Raw genomic sequence first — 19892 nt, forward strand, 5'->3', positions numbered from 1 at the left:
CTCAGTTTGAGAGTGATTTGAAAGCCACCACCACACTGAACTTCATTCCTATAGTCTTAAAAAAAACCAAAACAAAAAAACCACAGAAGTCCTCATAGCAGAGGTTCCTAAAACTCGAAAACTGATGATGATGATGTACCTCTTTGGTTTGACTTGTACTTACATCTCAGCAACAGCTCCTGACTTTTTGCCTGCAAACAGGTACTATCTGAGCTACAGGGAGCAGTGCGAGGCTATGGCCAGATGAGATAATTGGCACTTGCTTGCTGCTGTGTGCAGTAGCACTGCCAGGTCTCCACCTGCTCCGTAAGCCATGCCAACACCTCGACCTGTACTTCTGGCTTGAGATGCTGGAGCAGCACCTAGGCAAGGGAGTGGTAGGAAACACCGCATCATTAAGGTGGAATTTAATTTAGGTGGACACAGGAATGCAGTAGAGGTCCTAGTTAGTGGGTGTAAGGAAGGTAACAATGGGGAGCTGGAGTCCTCTTTGGAAGGGTGGAGGGATAAAACTGTGCAAGGAAAACAAGGGGGAGGAAAGGATGCCATGTTTCCTCCCACTACATGCCAGGCCATGCACAGCTCTCAGCTGCAGACACCGGCATCCTATCACCGCTCTACATAAACCAGCGAGCACAATTCAATTCCTCAGAATTCCCCAACACACAGAGGCTGCACTGATTTTAAAATAGGTTCCCATCTCCTAAAGAGCCACCTACACAGACATCTAAAGAACTCACTCCTTCCACGCTGGTAAACATAGGAAAAAGGTCAAGGGGTAAAAAGCAAGAGGATGAGGATCTAGAGGATCTGGAAAATGGAAAAGACCTTAAAACAGGGAAAAAAAAATATTTCTTTAACAACAATTTAAAGAGGAATCTCAGAAAATCCCACATAGCGAAACAGGTAAGAAAAAAGGATTATGCATTTTTCAAGACAGGAAATTATGATTTGTTTGATGTTTTAAAGTTACACATAGCTGCAAGTTCCCTGTATTATACTATCTGTTCCCCTGATGGGGCGATTGTGTTGGGGGAAGCAGACCAATATTTACTAGAAAATGTTATTAACAGGATTGGGCAGATTTTACTAATAGCCAATGACTATTCACACAGTGCATTCAGTTATCCCCCTCCTACAGTCCACTCCTGCAACAACTCGTGTCACCCTGCCGGAGCAACAGTCAGGAGGCCAAGCCCAGCCGGGGGGGTCGGACCAGTGGGCCACTGTTTCCAGTTTGGTGTTCAAAAAGTCCCTCAGGGGGTTCCTTGCTTCGCCAGGCTACAGCCCTGTAGCCTACACTTGCCACTTTCTCAGATGCAGTTGAGTTACACAACCTGCCATTGAACCTAATGTGTGCTGGTGATGGCCTTGGATGGGTTTGGCAGACTCTTGCTGTTTGGAGTTTATGGGATCTTGGGATGTTCAGCAGACCACTGTTCTTCAGGGTTTATCTAGTCTTGGGAGGCTTTCACCTGCTCCCTCTCAGTGCATGCTTTTCCTCCCCGTGAACTTGTTTTCTGGTAGCTATTGCTACATTCACAAACTTAGTTACCTGTTGAACCCATTCACACAAAGTGACACAGAAGGGGCTTCTATGACAATATCCCTTGAAATGCTGTAAAACATTGATTTAATTCTGAATGAATACTGCCCGAAAAAAGAAAAAACCCAAACAAAACAAAGATTGGGCAAGAGGGATATTAGAAAGCAAGCTGAAAGGCGAGCAGCTAAGTGAAAAAAGACAGTAAAGCAAAGGCAATCTGCAGAAAACAAGATACAACAGCTTCTAGAAGCACATCGTATAGTCATACTACAAAAAGTAGTACCCATAGCTGTTAGTTTGAAGGACCAAGGAGGAAAAGTTAGGACAGAATGTTATTAAGATGATTTAAATCAAATGCCTTCTAGTACATTTGACAACATATTTTCAAAACTTTGTGCAGGGAGCTCTATGTCCCGAGTGAGTGCAGAGCCCTGTCTTCTGCTACTGTGTCTCAGTGGTCTGAATGCTTTCTACCATACTGCACAGATCTTTTTTCCTCCGCCCCGCCAAGGGCTGGGAACGTGATGTTGCATGAAAACAATTTGTAATATAGGCTGACAGTCACCTATTATTGCTTGAAATATCCTCAGCAGTTATAGAAAACAACTTCAAAACCAACTTATTTTTAGCAACTGAAAGAATTCAAGCAAACCCGTCGTGGCTGCTATCCAGGCATTTACTGAGTGGAGAATAGCTTGAAAAATTACAGAAATGGACAAACTCAGAGTGTAAATCAGAAAACAGTGTATATCACTATTTACATATGCTTTCCTGTTGAAAAGATGAACTGAAAGATTAAAGCTTCCAGCGTCAAAGGAAAGAACTGCTGTTTTTATGAGCTGTGCATGAATCACAAAAAACAAAACAAAAACCCCCATACACTTAACAGTTGGGCAGATTTCTCAACTTACTGTTAACTAACAGCCCAACCCTATGCTGTCTCACTGTCCCTGGGTAAGTCCTATGCAGAGCCCGGCCCTGAGTGTGTGCAGCTGTATATGGAAGGCACAAAGACACAGACTCAAAGCAAAGAAATCAAGTAAGAGAGCTGAGTTTAATACTATCTCCAACTCCAAACCTGTGAGAAATGCCCTAGTTTGACCCGGAGTGCTTCACAAGGAAGGCAGTCCCAGAAGACACGCTATGATGCTATCAAGCACACGACAGAGCTTCCCACCTCTTTTGCTCTTGCCATTTCAAACACGGCTTTGTCCCTGTGATTTCTGATTCTCTGCCAGTGCTCTGATTTCAAGTCATCTATTGGCATGAAAAAGGTCCTAGAGACTTCTTATAAAACTCTGTTCCCTCCCTCTCATTTACAAAGCAACCAATCTTTTTTTGGTCATTTACATATAAAGTAAATCCAAGCATGTCCTACTTAACAACTCAGTAGGAAAGAACATGCATCCTTTCTCAGGAAGACTTCTTCTAACCCTGCTTGGGAAGCCACTAGATTTTTCTCCCCATAGAGCAGCAAACCAACTTCTGTCATTTCTGTTGTCCTCTCCTGTCCCTCCTCAACCTTTTGTAAACTGGAGTTTCCAAGATGCAAGTGCCTTGGAGATAATGCTGGGTTCAAAGCTCCAGCCAGCTGCAGTGTCACACCTACCTTTGTGTGGCAGCCTACCTGCCCTCCTCCTATTAACGAATACCTTCCCTGCCTTCCTGCCCAGTAACTTTGAGATGTAGTAATTATCTTCCAACTTGAAAAGGGTATAACAGAGCTCAGTTCATGTGATTTTAGTTAGTTATTGTGACAGATTTGGCAAACTTTTTTTTTTGGCATTAGGTGGCAGACCTAATAGGATGAACAGATGAGAATGTGTATTTATCATTCTTTGTATTTAGCAGCAGGCTGCCACATTACATTTAGCTCCATTTCAATCAAAAAAAGTTTCTCTCTGCTCCTTTTTGAGAAAACAATCTTCCTTCAATTATTTGAGGCATCCTTTTGTTTAAACTTTAGTTCAGAGTCACTGATGTCTGCATTTCAATTTCTATCACACTAACTAAAAATCTGTTCTACTTGTATTGTCAGAAGCCAACATCTGTTGGCTTCTACATCTAATACATTCACCAATTTTGTTCAGCACCTGTCTGTGGTTTGCACATTTGACTGCAGTTTACTATTGATGTACTTCTGTACGTACTAATGTATTATGCATTTTGATGTGTTTTTCTGGTAGGCATTATACCATCTTACAGAATGCACTTGGTTTAAGAATAACTAGAGTTGATCGGGTGTCTGCTTTGTTTCATACACGAGAATCACTTAACACATTTCTTTTTAATACTTTCCTCTTTATAAACATAAAGTTATGCTGCGGTGATGCATATGTTTTATAGTGAGGCAAGAAAAGCCAGCACTGACTAAGGTTTCACATTATGAAGAATTTGGCAATAATATTGCCTTAAGGCATTCCAGCCTTAACTGTTCGCTCCTTATTTATATCTCTGGGCTGCCCCTCAGTTTTTCTGGAACAATTCTGAATCCAATCCACTCTGAAGCAGACGCAGAAAGGGATCTAATTTCAAAGTTACCTTTTTTTGCAGATTTAAAAAAATAAACCTGGGGCAGTTCCCTATTTCAGGACACAACATGGCCCCGTGAACAGCTGGGTTGGCACAACTGGGAGGGCAGGAACTCACTGGCTGGTATTGCTGACCAGAAACAGGTCCAGGGAACAACTCCACTGAGTGGGCTGGAATATTAAGCTTTAAAAGCAGACATGAACTCCTCTTCAAATATAGCCTGGAGACTGGTAGGTACACAGAGCTATGTGAGAACACATATCAGCTTTTCCCTCTTCAATATGAAAGGAGTAAAAGGCACATGGAGGTCAGCTAGCAGCAACTGCTTCAGTCCAGGTCAACCCACCACAAGTTTCCAGTACATTTATCATTTCCTGTGCCCAGCTTTAGGCTTCATTTTGTGGCTGAATTTTTATAGGCTAATCAGCAACTTACAATTACAAAGAATATTCAAGGAAAAAGCATTAAGGTATACATTCAGATGTTAAAACCCCAAAACCTGTGTCTGTGTTTTGACCTGAGACATATTTTCTGAAGTTCTTTCAAGACAGCAAAACCTGAAGTTTAACACGAGAAGTCCTGATGGCATAATAATATGATAAATTACCCAGGTTGACATTCTTTGAAAACAAGCCTACTGAACAAGCACGGTAGGAAGACCTCAAAGATAACTTCCATAGAAGTGTTATACAGGCAGCTACAGCAACTGCAGGACTCAGAACTGCTTCAGGGATCTAAAATGTACCAGCTTCAGGGCCAGCAAAATATTTAGAAGAATGAGTTGGTTTAAGAGCTTTAAAAGACAGATGTTTAAACTCAAGAAGTAACTTAAATTTAAATGGCACCCTTCACTGTAACCCTTACACTTCTAGATATGCCTGAGAAAAATGCAGGTAGCTCAGTTAGGGTGCCTGAGATTAGATGGGCTGAATCCCCCTCTATTGTGGGATTAGTTTTTCAGATCTCTCTTTACAGTGAGTGAAGAAAATTAAGCATATCAGAGAGTATTCAGCAAAAATCAGTTAGGTGGCCACATAGAGGGGGTAAATGCTCCTACCAGCCCTATGTTCTAACACACTGCTCTGCTATGAGCATACAGCCATGCCTGCAAGTTGTCTAGTTTACTGACCGGTGATCTTTGCCAAGTTACAGAATTCAGTAGCTTTCTTTAAAAAGTAAAAATAATCTCTGAAACAGTGCAACATTCACTACCTATGCCTATTCAAGGTCAGGTTGGACGGGGCTCTGAGCAACCTGATCTACTTGAAGATGTCCCTGCCCACAGCAGGGGGGTTGGACTAGATGACCTTTAAAGGTCCTAATTCCAACCCTATGATTTCAGACCAGGAAAGAGGCAAGGACAGGCCTGGAAAGCAAGTAGGCAAATTCTTGCCTCTGGGAGGGAATGACCTTGCTGGGTGCCAGCTAGCTGGAGAACAACTTCAGAGAAAAAAGACCTGGGGGTCTTGGTGGACAAGAAGTTGGAAAAGACTGAGCAGTACGCCCTTGCAGTAGAGAAGGACAACCCTACACTGGGCTGGGTTTGCAGATCGAGGGCAGTAATTATTCCCCTTTATTCAGGGCTTGCGAAAGTGAAGTACCTGTGTACCGGGGAGCCACAAACCAGTGATAAACATACTGGAGCTCAGTCTACTATACCAAGATGGTTAAGGAGCTGGAGCAGATGATGCAGGAGAGGCTGAGAGAGTTGGGTTTGTCCAGTCTGAAGAAGAGAAGGCTTAGGGTGTGGGGGGATGTATCGTTGCAGCCCACAGCCACCTAAGGGGAGGGTGTAAAGAAGATGGAGCCAGGATCTTCTCAAAGGCACACATTGACATTGCAAGAGGCAACAGACAAGTTTCAACAGGGCAAATCCTGATTACATGTTAGGAAAAGTGTTTTCATCATAAGGGTGGTTGAACATTGGGTTCAGTGAGGCTGGGAAGTCTGAATGTCTTTGAGACATTCAGAGCTCAACAAATTCCTGAGCAACCTGATCTGTTTGGGATGGCTTTGAACAGGGTTTGGACAAGATGATCTCTTTCAACCTGTATCATCCAATGATTCTGTGTAAAAGTATCATAACTGCAGGCTGCTCGTTGCCTGCTTGCCTCACCCAGGAAAGAGAGCCCTAGTTAGGGTATTGGACTGCCATCTCACCCCTTTTAACAGTTCTGGCATGTCTTTCTCTGCCTCAAGTTCCTGAACAGGAAAATGGGATTAACTCAAGGATGTAAAGATAGATTCCATTATCTATGGCAATGGTAAAAACAGTTAAAGTCTTGTATCTTGATTTTTATTTCAGTCCTTAAGAATCTAAATATATAATACCTAAATATAATACATAACATCCAATATATAAACCTAAAAACCAAAGTTTTGCTCTTTACAGCACTGGTAAAACAGATAGAGAGTTCTTGGACTCCTCTCATGTTAGCAGAATGGATTACTTGCAGTCAATTACAGATGTACAAACCTACGAAGGCTGTAAGGCTATATAGTTTGTGGAAATGTCCTCTGAACCTCTGATTAGCTAAGGTGCTCACATGACAGCTGAAGATACATTGAAGGGTGTAGCATCACTTCATTTGTAGTGCACAGATCACCACATGTGCTCTGAGTCATAAACCAAAAGCCAAAAAAGTTTGTTTTCCTCCCTCATTTTCACCTAATCAATCCCAACCATCCAGTTTTCCTAGGTGGCATGTAAGAGTCACTTTTCCAGAGATCCACAGTGTGACAGTCATCCCTGGGTGCCAGTCTCTGCTGAAAGGACTATGTTAATCTTTTACATTACTTAATCAGTGGAAAAAAAAGTGGTCAGGTGGTCCCAATGACATAATCACAGCCAGGTGGTCATGAAACTCTCTGGAGGAGCATGTTTTAAGCCTTCTCCAAGCTGCTGAGGGGCAGATCCCCTTTAGTGTCTCAAGTTTTGAGTCAGTCCTTCAACTATCCTCATCTACAAGGTGGAGGAATTGCTTCACACTCTTCTGCACGTATTTTGACTGAAAGCAGTCAGCGATTGCTGCGTTTGGCACAGGCAACGTGATCTGGGTATGCTGATAGGATTGGATCCCTTGGGAGAGTAGGCAGAGAAATGCTATTTGGTATTTATTCATGTTTCAAAACAGTGAGTGCTGATTTGCTTACCCTACCCAGGTGGCAGTAGCTCTGATCACTAAAAGAACCAGATCTTCACTGACAAATATAATGCTACCTATATTCTCAGTAAGGATCAGAAGCCTGCATTTGTAAGAGGTCTATCAGAAACTGGGGGCAACCTTGCATCCTGCCTGCAAAATTGGAAAGCTAAAATGCACTGAAGCTTGAGGACACTGGCATTGTGGTACTGACCCCACACAAGTAATTAGTGCTAAAATTGCAAAACCTGTATATTTGACAAAGGAAGCACAGAGCCAACTAAGCTTTTAGGATCTTGAGGTTTTATAGAGCTGGAAACTAGAAATGGGTCTCTATATTAAGGGAAATGAAGAGTGTCATTGAAGGGTTCGTCAGAGCAGGACTGTATTTGAAAACTGCATAAATACCTTTTCCTCCTTCAGTTACAATAACATTGCCACCTGATCACAGCTTGTGAACTTCAAGTTGAAGGAAAACATTCCAGTCTGCGAGATAAGAGTGACAGCTTGTTATCTCATTTAGGTACTCCATGATACTACACAATTAAAGCAAGTCATATGGGAGGGGGTTCAAAAGGTTAGCTGTCAAACTTCAACCCCTCAAGTTAACATTGCTTTGTTCTGAAAGGATAGCTTGTATTTGAAGTCTATCAAATCAGAAGTTTCTGGGCTGCATTTTTGAGCTGCAGTGTTTCCTCCAAGAGGCTGCAGTGCAAAGCTCTCTCAACTATTGTTTCTTTATGTTGTTCTGCAGACAAGAGCCACAGAACACAACGGACCAGTCCACTAACTTGAAGGCACATGCATCACCGCTGCTCATTAGCAAAAAGCTAACTGGGAAGTTTCCAAGTTATTCTACAGTATCAGATTGAATTCAAACTTCCACAACATTCTGCTCTGGAAAGTTTTTCCTTCAGCACACTGCCTGTAAGTACTGACTTGGAGGAGCACTAAACCAATTTTAGTAGTATACACAATTCAAGTGTAGATACTTCTTCACTGCCTTTCCCAGACACTTACATTTTCTGTTTGCTGTCCAAACTAAGCAAGGAAAGTCACCACTTAACTGGAGAAACGGATACTTTGGATTGATTTGCCATTTACATGCACACTATTTCCCTTATAGTTGACTAAACTTTTATACTGGCCAATTTTTCACATCTAGAAGACAAAGTCTGTTAGCTTAGATTGGGATGCAAAACTCTGGCAATTTTGGTGTTTGTTTTTTTGTTTTTGTTTCCCTCTTTCATAAACCTGCCAGTACAGCAAATCCTGTGCAGAAGACCCAGTCTTACTGTTTCTTCTCAGGCATGTGCAATCTGCCTTAGACAACCTAGCCCCTGTTAACATTGCTAGACAAGCTTTCTTCAAACTGTGGCACTTTCTGTAGTGGCAGCTTCCTAGTAGCTGTTTTTCTTTGGAGTGACCGGAGTGTCCTTCAGCTGAGTCTGAAAGAGTGCTTGGCACACCTCCTGTCTTGCATAAACTCACTTGCTCTCTTTGCATCCAGGGCTCCCACGGTGGCAACTATCAGATATTTTCATGCACAACTGCTTTAATGAGCAGTGCTAGATATAAAATACATGTGCAAAAGGTGAACATGCATTTTGGGGCTCTAAATAAAACTTTTGCAAATGAAATTCTTATTTCCCAAGCATACACTCATTTAACAAAGCCCTTCTCTTTTCAGCAAGATTAGTCAGCTATTGGAAGTCCCCGTGACAAGATATTACTGAACTGAACATGCCCAAGGTGAATCAAGGTAGTAACTTGTGGAACAAATGAGCAGCCAGATAGCATCCGCAGCTGAAGCATCCAACATCAGCTGAAAGCAGGTCTCTTTCTCACAATCCAATGAGCAATTTATGTATGCTCGTGGTATAAGTCCAATTTTTCTCCCTTTTTGGTAGTCAGCTTGCTTGTTAACTCACGTAGCAAAAATGCAAGATTCAACCTACGCTTTCCCATAAGATTGATTTCCCTGCAGGGCTTGTCTCAGACTCTGCTGCACTCCGCTGCGACTCTCTTACGCCCTTCCATTCCTGGTCAAAACATGCCACACCTTCCACATGAGTCAACAGAGCAGGGCAGCATCTCCCGCAGCAAGCTGGGAAGCAGCTGAGGGGAGAGCCCTGCTATCCTTCTGCAAACACAGTCCTTCACTTCAGCATTGGGTAGGATGCTCAGAGAAATGCAGTCTTGGTCAAAAATATTATCAGGAGATTGCAACAAGCTGCACTTGAGCTTGAATTAACCAGGTCAGGCAAGGTCAATTCTGGTGAAATATTCACAGGGACAAATTCTAATTCACACAGATATTTAGTTAGCGTACGCAAGACAGCTGGAAGTCTTTGCAACGCTCTCAAATGACACCATTTGGCACCTTATCAAACTAAATGCCTTTTGCCTGTCGAGAGCACGAGCACATCATTTTACTTCAGTGTTATTTTGTTCTCCCTCAGTGCAATGTGTCCATTTTGAGAAACTGCTATATCCAGAGAAGACTGTCAGGGTTCAGCTTTCCTACTCCTTTTTGATGACAAATTGATGTTGAAGTTTAATTTCCAGAATATGAAAATGATCAAGATAATATATTTTGACATACAATATGTGTAAAGAATAATACAACTGAAGCTGTCTCAACTTTAACCAAGTGACACGATGTTACGCTGGAAAGTGCACTATTTTTAATCCCAGAAATACTCCTGCTTTCCTTAGTCAGTAGAGATGCTTACAACCTTTTCTTGTTTGAAGTGCTGTGTTCTTTCCCCTACTATTCCACGCAGGAAAACAGGACATGCAAGCCAGCGTAACAGTTTTCTGACACTAAGAACTCAAATTCAGGAACACAAGTTGCTGCTTCTTTTAGAGTCGATTTGTTAATTTGGAATAAAGCCACACATTTTGGCAGTCCACATCCCAGAAGAGGTGGGCCTGTCTCTGCTTGATACCAATGGAAAGGCATCCGGTAGCACGGCGAGAGAATCCAACTCAAAGAGTTTTTATGTTTATACACACACAGAGCGCTATTTATTTGACTGTTGTGGGGCTTAGCTGTGGGTGCATGCCATGGAGCGAGCTGGGAGTGAAACCCCTCTGCTGTCAATGTGACGCACAAGCGGACAACAAGAGATGCCCGAGCAAAGTACTGGGCTCGTGCCAGGGACTTGAACCAAAAGGCAAACCCAGCAAGAAGTGAAAATAAACTCTCCTGGGGACAGCACAGAATTTCTTCAACTTCAGAAGCCAAAAAATGAGAGAACTAGAAGAGATAGGAGGGAAGGACCCTACTGCACAGGATACATCGGGCATAGAAGGTATATATTATTAAAAAGCTTTAATCTCACCTACCAGATCTCTCTCCTGTTGGTAAGTGCTTTTTCTTCTAACATGTATTTTTATGTTCTAATAAAAGGAGCTTTGTGGGCTGGAAGCCTCTAACTCTGTAACAGAAAAGAGCGGGTGGTTCCCCCATGAAGCTCAGGCCAGCTCCAGGCCCCGCTGCAGCACTCTGCAAGCGCACAGGCTGATATCCAGCTCCCATCAATTACTTCTGAGCAGGCTTGCCAGCACCTTCCAGGACCAGCCTGTATGCTTAGGGCTATGAGAAAGGCAGAATACCATTCAGTTTTACCTCAGGCATCGCTCTGAGCAAACTTTTTCCTGCAATTTCAAGTTTTGGAAGCGAGTTATCAAATGTAAACAGTCATCATGAAAAAAATACATGGAAAAACACCATACTGCACAGCAGGACATATACAGGAAGTAACTCAGAGGCCCTATACCCCGTACCACTAATCTTAGTTGATTTAAATGGATGCATTTAGGCTACTGCATAACATACACATTTCATTTATGTCTTATTGTGTATTACTGAATTCAATAAAACCTGGAATAAGATCTTCATGGTCAAAGAGCAGAAGGCAGCACTTGGAATTTCTTGCGGTAGTGCACAGTGAATGCAGTAACAAAGCAGCATCAACTCCTCTGTGCCACATTGTTTTAATGGACAGAACTGTACCAGTAGCTACGCGTTCCTTTCAAAGGAAGACAAGAGATATCACTGCCATCGGTCAGACAAACGTTTCTTGTTGGTCCATTCCACAGCTACATAATAAGTTCCCTGTCATTTGACAAGCCCATCGTAGGATTTCTCTATCTGGTTTTCTAACGTGACCTCGTTGCCTGTAGTCCCTGCATTCCAGTGAAAGATTATTGCTGCAGCAGAGACGATACATCATCCTAAAGTCATATGCGGGATGCTAATCACATCCTTTACCTGATGTGGCCTTCAAGCATCTTACAAACACACCTCAAAAGCATTGTCTCAGGCCAAGTGACATCTGACTGGCAGTTATAGTTCTTTCTCAGTTTGTTATTTAGATCTCGGTTATCTAAGGAGAGTTTTCATTGTATACTGCATCCTTTGCAACTCCCCTTCCAGGTTGCACAAAGGAGCTGAACTACAGGCTTCCTCCTTGTGATGGAAATTGTTGCCTATACGCATGATTGTCAGGTGGACAAAAACTGAAAAAACTCAAGTCTACAAGACTCATTGTTTAAACTCAGCAACTTGGTTTGAGTCAAACTAAACTAGGGCAGCAAAAGCCAGCTGACCCTTTCCTCTTACAGCACTGCCCTGAGAAAAAATATTATTTAAGGAAATCCAGTCATGTTAAAGAAACTGCGGTTATTTTAGGATCTGTAAAACCATTCTGATTTCAGGATTCCACAATCTAAATAAACGACAGCTGAACAGGAGAATCCATAGTGGTGTGCTGCTGATTCATAAAGCAGTAAGGCATCCAGCTAAGCAGGGTCAGCTTGGGTCTTCTCAGTGGTACAGGTAAAACTGACTTTGGCTGACCCAGGAACGTAGAGAAAAATGCATTTCTGTCCTCATCCAGGAGTCAGAAAACTCACCTTCTTGGTGGTAGCAGAAGACATGATGGGAAACAAGGAGAGACACCGAAGACTCTGCAGGGCCAGCAAGGTTTAAAGGCTGGGCCAAGACTCAGAAGCTGCCGTTGTGACGGGGCCTCTCTCCTCCCACTCTGCCCTCCCCATCCTCCTGGGAACCTCCCTCCTCCCCTTGGACCCTCTCAGGCCACCCACGCCAGCCCCTTCTCCACGACCACCCCTGCACCCACCCCAGCTGAACCTGCAAGCCACCCCACGTCCCTCCCCCAGCTCAGCTCTGAACACACTTGTGTTGCCATGCATGAATTAGGGAGGGAGAATCCAGAACAGGACTTAATTTTAGCATCCACCCAAATAAGTTGAAGTTTTGTGCTTGAATCTTCTGATAGCAAAAGTACTGAAATGTGAAGGGACTAACAGAATACCACGTCAGAGTAACCCAGCTGTCAGTGTCAGTCTTCATACACCACCTCAAAGAAATAAGTTACTAAGAGATTGTCATTGGCCATCTGCCTCTTAATTACTCAGCTCGCCACCAAGAAGTCATCTCTGTGGACTTTCTGCATTTAGTACATACGTGGCTCCAAAAATCAAATCAGGAGAGGAAGATGGCACCCTAAGGCTTGTAGTTTGGCTACTCAAAAGTAGCCTTTTGAAGATTTATCTAAATTTATCAAATATAATAAGTAATCAGCCATAGGACAGTCGGTGTCCCTTGACTCGTTTGTGTTGAATAGCAGGTCAGTGTCAGAATTACCCTGGATAAGTATTTTATTCCATAAATATTGCTTTTCAAGTCACAAAATGACAGAACTCACTCTAATCCCTGCTTAGAGGGGTGACCAAATTTACAAATACATTAAGCTATGTAGCGATGTCAAAAAGTAAGTAACTCTACATTACCCACTGGAAAAAGCTCAAACTTTCTCCCTGACTCAGAAAACCTCTCCAAAAGTATCCAAGAGCAGAGACATCTAAGATTCTCTGCCAGTATTGACAGTATTTTCCTCTTCCTTCATCTCTCCCATTTACTGTATTAATACAAAAAAAGATAACAGCAAATATTTTTTCACAGTTTGATCTACACCAGGCACTTAAAATAAATGCAATGCACTTAAAAATACCTATGAACAATCTAACTGCAGCATGTCAACCACCCGGAAGAATGGCAGCAGATAAAGCCAAGGGGACTCCCTTGCAGGAGATGGCTATGCTGTCCGACAAGACTCCTCTCACCGCAGTCCAGCACAGCCACAATTTGTTACATATCAGTAAAAACACATGGTAAAAAGCAGAAATGACCACACTGCTCAAGTTAAGCATCCTACAAGTTTAATATTGACAGGAAAAGCTCCAAAGAAAAACCACAGCATTATCAAGGTGGAAAACGTGTCTATTCAAATGCAAGATGCATTTATTTTCTCATGTCTACTAATCACACAAAGTCAAAATGCTCTGACAGCCTCTCCAACTTACATCATACCATTTTGCCCAAGAGGCCATCAGCCAGCTTTTTGCCAGCTACATTAATTCACAGTTTTGCTTACAGCTTGAAAAAGAGAACCCATCAACACCACCAGTTTTGTGGAAACCATTACTTTGGTTATTTTTGTAGCACATGGTAGTTATACTAGTATACTCTGGAGAACAACTAGTAGAGTAGTGACCCTCAAATACTTCCCATATTTTGGGCGCAATGAATAACAAAAATATTAGTGACTTCTACTCCCTCTTAATTGAAGGCTCACAAGGGAAAACTTATTACTCTCCTCCAATCTAGTTATGTACAGATAATGTAATTGGAGGAAAAAGTTAACTTTTAAGGCATTTGTCTCTGGTTGCTTATTAAGTTTTCAAAGAAGTCTGGACTTTCGTCCATTTTCCCAGACGCCTGAAAGGAGCTCCTAAAAAGTATTTTCGGGGTTCATTCCCCTCTCTCCAATTCCTTACAATTCTGTTTCACCATCACACCAGCAATAAGCCCAGAGCTAGGCAACCAGTGTAATAAGATAGGTATTTTTCATGCTGACCAGCATTCTTGACACATCCATGCTACACACCCTACATTGTTGTGATCACTTTTTGATACAACGCATTTGACTTCAGTTGATGATTACGAAAGATTTCACCCGGTCATCTTGTAAACTGATACAGACCTGTCTACGGAATTATTGTACCACCGTGAACACCTGTGTTCAATAGCAAACAAACCTTTACAGCACCTAATCTCATTGAGGGACATCCACAGTAACTCACGAGACCTCTGCTGAACAGAGTAACTTACAAGCAATTATTTGCCTGTATACATAAGGAAACTGTGATACGCTATAAACCAAAAATTATGGGAGGATTACTGGGTGTATCAAAAAGTCATGACGAAGTCACAGCAATTGTGCAATAAAGCATAGCATATCTTTTATTTGTATGCTGGAGAAATTAATATTGGTGTGACTTACGAAGAGCAGCACAATTACAACAACCACATTAACCCTAGTGTTGTGGAGAGGTGGTGCAAATTAGCCCTCAAAGTCATCAGTCTTGAAAGCCTGACCACCCTATGACAAATGGCAACCTCTCCAAACTCTAATAAGGTTTGGGGATTTTTTTCTCCATTTCAGTTAGTGTTACAGCAATACAAAACTACAGAGAACAGAACTCCAATTATACATGGCAGAGAAAATATAGACCTTTGAAGCTACAGTAATACTCAGCTCTCCCCACAGAAATATTATGTGTAAAAATGAACTAAAGTAGTAAAGCAGACTCCATGACTTACCTTACCTTGATGTTTCAAAGATTCATTTAGAGGAGCATCCCCACCTTTATGAGGCCTGGAAATAGTAGGAATTTTTTTTTTTTTTAAAGATAAAACCCTGTTAAATAAAACCACCAGTTGTCACAGACTGGTAGAAAAGAGCTTCCTCTAGAAAACTTCCTTTTATAAACCTCACCATGGGTGTGGCTAAATGACTAGCTCCACCCTTCATGCCATTTAGAAACCCAGAGAGCCTACAAAAAACTTCTCTGGAGCAAGACAATAATTTTGTCAACTTGTCGTATGCTCTGTTTAAAAAAAAGTAGATAACTAGTTGATAGTTTCACAAGCTAATGGGAAATATGTAGATAAATAAAATTAAAGTTGTCTCTAATATTTGCAGTTCCTGCAACATGGTCTACAAACATTTAGTGGGTGAGCTTCCTTGGTTGTTCGCTTTTTAAAAGCGCTGCTGTAACAACTTGAGGGAAATCTAACAGCTTTAGTGTTTATTTGTATGAGAGATGCATTATATTGAAAACCAACACATCTATGGACTTGCAGCAATTGCCACTTGCATCACCTCTTGATGAGCCTCCACCACCAGCGAAGGCTCCTGTTTTCATCACTTACATCATGAAGATGATGCAAGATCAAAGCCCTTTGCATGCCTCATTAAATCACACACATGCCCTCACTGTGGAGGGACTGCCACCAATAAAAACTAGAATCTGTTCTTTTGTCCTCTAACTACTCTACATATTAAAAAAAAAAAAAAAGAAACTTTCTTTTTTCTCGAGGTCCCATTCAAGAGGATGGGGAGATGGACTAGGGTGTTGCCACTACGGCAATATTGCCTGCAGAGTTACGTATTGCCTCGGTGTGTAATGCAAACACATCTAGATGTCCGCACTCTTGTTTCTTACTCAAGTTTTTGTAGTATCCCAACTGATAGTTTTTGTGTTTAAGAATGCAAGTGTAAGAGGAACTATAAGCATAGTGCTTAAGTTTTTTTTTTTCACTGAATAGTTGAGGTTATCCTGGCACTCCTGCAGGAGCTTGGGTGTGAAATCGGAGTTCTTGAGGTGTTTGGCAGGAGCTCAACTATGCTTCTATCATCTGGGTTTGCTTTCAAGGGAGTGATTAGGAAATTATGTTCTTGTTAACAAGATCTGTGCAAGTAATGGCTATTATGCCCAACATTTCCTGTATTTAAGCTGAAGTGATTGTTCCATCTTGATATGAAGAGTTGAGGTATTTCCTTGAGAATTAGTGATTTGGGCCAAATCTTAACTTTAAAAAGTATTACAAGAAGAACATTCATCCCTTTGCACAGTACCAGGCCATTTCTGTCTGAAAATGCTAACTGGTCTTTAAAATATATGTATCCATGTGGAACTTCTGGTATAAAATTAGAATATAAGCTTAATGCTGCCTGTGCTCCTCTTCCCCCACCTCTCAGAGTGTCAGATGGAGGAAAAAAGCCGCCTTCATTGCAACAAGAAATTTTGCTTAATAAACCACAGCATTCACTTTTCATTGCTTCTGTACCTCTGAGGCAAGATAAAGCATCTTTTACTTTAAAATCCATATTTAAAGGGCAGATACCCATGTCCCTTTCTGTGGCTGAAAGTCTGTAATCTCATGCTCTACCGTACGTGAATGCAAAAATTCTGCAACGCTCTCCAAGGGCAATAAAATCACTTCACCCTTTAAAGAAAGTCCGATGATTCTGGGAAAAAGATAACATCTTGGCAAGTTCACAAATTAAACATAGCATGCAAGAGTAAAGAAAGCAGTTCTATTTAAATGCAGAGTTGGGAGAAATAGAGACAAGCTCATTTTCTTTCCTACCACTGTGAGGTCCTCTAGCAGAGGTGTGTACCGTGGGCAGGCTTCCTCTCTATCCGCTTCAGCGACGACTGACAAAACAGGCCAGCTCTGACATCCTTGGCCGAGTTCTCACTTCTTTGGAATTGATGTCCCCTAGGAATCCACAGGTGTGGGTGAAAGGAGAAGGAATGTCACAGGTGGTGGGCAAGACCAGAAATCAGGATACGAGTACTAGCGTGTTGTGCTCAGCGCAGCCAACTCTGTACTGATGCACTTCCTAGGCTGGGGCTTGAAACCATGCTCTGTTTAGAAATACAGGACTGGGAAGATACCAGAGACGATGCTTTAACTTTTAAAGGATCTGCTGTTTTAGCTGGTAGTAGCTGTACCCCAATACTAAAGCATGAAACGGTGAAACTGAGTGTGGTCTCATCTGTAGCAGCTAGCAAATAAAATCAGGAGAGAAAATGCTCAGCGCCTGGGATTCACTCCTAATAAACCCTGCACATGGAAAATAAATAAACAAATCTTATTTTCTGAATACCACCAACACCTCTTACAACTATAAGGGCACACCTGCACTGCCTGCCAGAACTACTTTATTACTGTCCTACCGGCAAACACAGCATTAGGCAGCTGTAAGAGCAATCACACTTTTTGCCATTATATCCACAGGAAATTGCTAAAGCTTAGTTGACCAGGTCATATTTTAGCAGCCAAAACTAGGAGAGGTGAGCGCACAGCTGCAAGCAAGGGGCGAGTAGGTTAGTCCTCACTGAGAAGGCACTTCAGTCATACCCATCTCTATTGATGTCATCTTGCTTTTGCCAGCTGCTACCATGCGAAGGCAAGCCGTAAAAACACATTTGCTTTCCTGAGCAAGGACGGGTGCAAGAGCTTCTCAAAATCGCTCATACTTAGCAAGGCATCCTTGTTTAAAGTGCAGAATTAACCTGACTGGTGATACTTCAGGTCCAGGGGAAAATTTAGACTGAGTTTTAGTCCCATTTTGTTCCACGGTCCCCTCCCTCTTCACGGCCGCCTGGATCAAAAGCTCTTGGTTTGATAAAGCAGCGTGTTCAACCCCTGAACGCATAACTGCTTCTCACTCCTCTTGGTAAGGCACAGCATTTTCTGGCTCCGCTGCACGGCTGGGGTAAGGCTAACCTGAAAATCTCCGCTGTACCCCTTCCCCGGTGCCTTGCCTTTCCCACTGAACCCATGATCAGGCTGGAAAACGAGAGTTAGCTGTCAAACAGCAACCAAAACCCTGCCTGGTAGAAGCCGGGTTTAAAGAGTCAGTGTCAACGCGTCACGGCCAGTCACAAGCAGAAACCCACGTCAGCAAGGTACACGCGACAGCTGAAAGGCGGTCTCTGTGGCGCAATCGGTTAGCGCGTTCGGCTGTTAACCGAAAGGTTGGTGGTTCGAGCCCACCCAGAGACGAGTTGCTCCCTCACCTCCCCCCCTCCCTACGGCAGGGAGGTTGGAGTGAAAATGACCTTTAAGAGGTCCCTTCCAACCCAAACCATTCCATAAAAAGAGGAAGCTATCCTCCCGTGAGCAAAGGCAGAGGAAGGAAAAAAGCAAACTGATGAAATTGCTGCCAATTTTGTGGTGAAGTCAGAACGCAGCTAAGGGGAAGGGACACGCACCACACCAGAGATAAAGAATGTGAAAAAGTCCTCGTAAGAGGGACTGCATGAGAAAGAAAGAGGAGCGGCAGCAGTGAATGGGTGCAGGGTTCTTTCCAGGCACAAAAACAACAACCCCAAAGTGGCTGAAAGCCCAGACCTTTTGTTTTCTTAACAGAGTTTTTTGTCATCTGGAATTATTCAATCTGCACTTCGAAAGTCTTCCAAGAGACAGCCAACCTAGAGCTGCTGTTCAAAGCTTCAGCAAATGCAGTTTTCTTCTGACATTCCCCAGACTGTTTTCAGCTGCACCTTGCAACCCCTGCTTCCCCTACAGAAATGTATATTCCTAGCAAATTTCCTGTGGCTTCCTAATGAGGCGTAAAGATGTTCACAACCAATTGCCAATGTCTAGTCTCTTGTATCTCTAAATTTCCTGCTTTTTTTGTAAATATTTCTCATGATTATTATTGACACCAAAGCTCATGAGGGAGTTAAAGGGTTAATGGAGTTGAAAGAAGTAGAATAGAACTGACTATAAGCAGTTACTGCAAGTACTAATGGCTGAGAACTTGAGCTGCAGGAAAAAGATGTAGAAGTTTGCAGAAAAAAATAAATGAACAGCTGTAAGGCTTATTCTGTATATGTTGCACGCTTTATTTATCTCAGGGTTTTTAAACATCCGATTGTTTGGTAATAACTAAATTATTTAGCTTTACAGCAGACCTGCAGACTAACCTGACAAAGTAGAAGAGAGCTGCGTGAGCGGGACGTCCTGCCCTGGCCACTAACCGCTCCAGGGAAACCCCAAAGCACAGGATGCTGTATGAGCATCAAATGCCAAGGCAAGTTATTTGCTCTGTTGGTGTAGCCTACTAGCTGAGTTTAAGCAGTAATCCTGATAAGATAGGAGCTCTCTCCTGCATCTGTGATTAGCTTAATCACAAACAGAAGTCACCTGTTCTCCTTTTGTGTGTATAGGTCTATTAATACTAACAATGTGCTCATGCCATCTGCCAATGAGCTATTTCCAATTTTACAAAGCAAAGCAGACAGTATTTGCAGATGTTTGGAAATGTATTTATTTGGCCATCAAATCCACAAGACCAAAACATTGCCAAACAATATTTGCATTTGCAGGTACCCCTGCAAGACAATGTCTTCTGAGCTAATATCAGACATGAAGAACTCAAGAGACTGATGGAAATTGTGAGAGTTATTCATCTATTGCTTCGGTTTTGCCTCTTATTCTGGGTCTTTGCCTCTGACTTGCAAATATTCTTGGATTCAGAATCATAAGCTCGTCAAGGGATGCCGCATTCCCAGCAGAGATGAGTCATGAGATCCAAGGTTAGTTTCAAGTGCCATATTGCAATGAAGCTTCAAGAATGAGTTTACTCATTCTTGCATTTCTACTTAGTCCGAATATTGTAAAGCCAAACAAAATGTATTGTTTTCCTTTGATAAAACTTGACATGCTTCGCTTGCAGTGTGATTCAAACTGTCTGAAGAGATTGTTACTACTATAT

At 42.3% G+C, this 19892-nt stretch overlaps 1 non-coding gene across 1 annotated transcript; it reads left to right on the forward strand.

Annotated features, from left to right (window-relative positions):
- The first annotated feature begins 18101 nt into the window (after positions 1-18101).
- On the forward strand, positions 18102-18175 carry TRNAN-GUU. Its single transcript has one exon. It is a non-coding gene; the product is annotated as a tRNA-Asn (tRNA).
- Positions 18176-19892: the final 1717 nt, after the last annotated feature.

Source organism: Aptenodytes forsteri, unplaced genomic scaffold (assembly GCF_000699145.1).
Source record: "Aptenodytes forsteri isolate BGI_AS27 unplaced genomic scaffold, ASM69914v1 Scaffold23, whole genome shotgun sequence".
Taxonomy (NCBI): Eukaryota; Metazoa; Chordata; class Aves; order Sphenisciformes; family Spheniscidae; genus Aptenodytes; species Aptenodytes forsteri.